The following is a 2,731-nucleotide window of genomic DNA, read 5'->3' as shown; positions in this document are numbered from 1 at the left end:
CTTTGTTCCTGAATTTCCTTTCTCCTGTTAATAAGTCGTAGGTCTGATTGAGGTGTGTGAATTGCTTATATATTATAATCTTTTCCCTAAGTATAGTACTTTAAACTGGTAGCAATGGTTCTGGTTCATGTGCATTCTACAATGGCTCCAACTCAACTACTGTAAAGTGCATTGTAAATTCTCATGAAATTAATGGTAGATTTATGGTGACTTAAAACCTATTGATTTAAACTGGGTTTAAATGCATTTCACTTTACTTGGGTTAGGGTCTACTGTGCGACAAACTATATTTTTCCCAATCTTGGTAAAATTTGTGTGTGGAATTAGCATCCTACGAGCAACAAATGTTTGTACCTCATTTAAAGAGTTTTATAGCTGGCCATTTTTTACTCTCCTCTTCATTTTCAGAACCTTTCCCCATTTCCTTCTTTTTAAAGTTCTTAATGTGTATCCTGGCATGGTGAATTCATTCAATAAATTTCTAAACTTAGCTATTTCATCATTCCAGAACACAGCTATTTTCTACCCCTGTCTGAAGCCAACTTTAGGAAGGGTTTGATTGGCTACGAGGTAAAATTTTTACAATTTCAGCATTATTTAGAGAAAACAAAAATGAGGGAAAGGTTACAACATTTCAGGATTTTTAGTTTAGAAAAAATGTGAGTAAAGGGGAATGTGATAAGGCATATCTAACACTATGCAGTCATCTAGTGAATCTGAACATTGGAAGATTCAAGACAGGAAAAAAATACCATTTCTTTATACAGCACATAATTAAACTCTAGAATTCATTCCCATTAGATGTAGTGAGGACCACCAACTTGGATGACTTTAAAAGAAAATTAGATAAATTCATGGAGGATAAGGCTGTCAATAGCTACTAGCCATGGTGGCTAGGTTCTACTTTCAGTATCAGAGATTATATGCCTCTGAATATTAGTTATTGGGCAACACAAATGGGGAGAGTGGTGTTGTACTCATGTCCTTTTTAAAGGCTTCCTATAGGCATCTGCTTGGCCGCTGTGAGAATTCTGGACTAGATGGGCCTTTATTCTTATCCTGCAGGGCTTAGTTGGTAAAATAAAAGCAAATGTGATGTGTATATTTAATATTATGGAACGGAAATATACATTGGGCTGTAACTACATAAACAGTTTTCTATAGGTTGGTCATATTTTGGTTGCCTCTCAATATAGATCTCAGTTACAGCACCTCTGTCATTCATCTGCACAAAGAATCAGAAGCTTCTGCAAATGCAACACATTGTCCTCTTCACTTCAGTGAAAACCACATATCTGTGTCGAAGCAAAATAAAAAAATTCCTTCCAGTAGCACCTTGGAGACCAACTAAGTTTGTTATTGGTATGCGCTTTCGTGTGCATGCACACTTCTTCAGATACACGATAACACATACAAATAACAAACTTAGTTGGTCTCTAAGGTGCTACTGGAAGGATTTTTTTATTTTGTTTCGACTACGGCAGACCAACACGGCTACCTACCTGTAACATATCTGTGTGTTCATATGAATGGGCATGCAGGTCTCTTGCCTCCATGGAAATGAATGAGACGCTCTCATCCCTTGCAAGATGTCAGATGTCACAACATCATGGATTATCTATGTAGGAATTCATAAACTACAAAATGTGTGTGTGTGTGTGTGTGTGTGTGTGTAAATAATATTTATATTTAAGATTGTGGAATTAAACAGAAAAAGCTTTCTCATACAGGAAAATAATGGTCACCCCGTCTGAAGAGCTGGCAGTATGTTGTGGGGTAGGGGTTAAGCCTATGATTCAATCAGTTTTTCATCTAAAATTGTCAAGCCTAGGAAGACAATGTGAATGTGTGGTTCCTAACTTACATCCAGAGCATTTGGTTGGCAACATAATAATACATTTTTTAAAATATGTTCTTCTACATGTAGCAAATGTTCAATATGTTTTTCTTAAATATTCCAGGCAGTAAGGATATGAGTCATGCAATGTTGAAACTGCCAGATTGTAGCACCTCTGCTTGTGGTTAACGCTTAGCTGGAATGAAATATTCAACGCAGCAATAGAGAAATTAAAATAATAATTTATTTGTCAGACAAATAAATGAGAGGCTCAGTGGTATATGGTTACCAAGCTCTGGCCTGCCTCCTGCCATTCTGGCCAGCACTTATATTCCCTTAATCCAGCCCCCTTTGCTCCTCCTGTGGCTGCCTCTGTCCAATCAGCCTGGTTGGAATTCCTATTGGCTGTTTGCTAGAACCAATCACAATAGATACACCCATTTCCTTCTATCCTTATAAGGGAGACAAAGAGCTATATATAAATGACAAATAAGTAATAATATATTGTCAGGGAACTGACATCTAAAGCGCCGGAGGCGCAAAGGCTCACTGAGGGTGAGAGAGCAGTAGCAGCGGAAGAGGGAACCAGTAGAGGGCGAGCAAGAACTCCAAGGGAAAGTGAGTCGGAGGGATGGCTCAGAGACGCTTCAAGCGAAACCAGTGGGGAGGTCTCAGGACCTCCTATAGGGACACCCACACCTCGACGGAAACTGTCACGCCGAGAGGCCAGACGACGTGTTTCCGTTAAGGAGCTTTTATGTTGGAAACGTTTCCGAAAGCAGCCACTTTCGGATTCTACTAGTGATTGACGCAGCCATGCTGGAGGGGCTCCGTCACAGGCAGAGGTTTGAAAGCCTGATCAAACTCTGAGGGACTTGCATTTTACGCACAAGC

The sequence above is a fragment of the Podarcis melisellensis genome (genome assembly GCF_964234715.1).
Source record: "Podarcis melisellensis genome assembly, chromosome: 4".
NCBI lineage: Eukaryota > Metazoa > Chordata > Lepidosauria > Squamata > Lacertidae > Podarcis > Podarcis melisellensis.
This window is presented reverse-complemented; position numbering follows the sequence as displayed.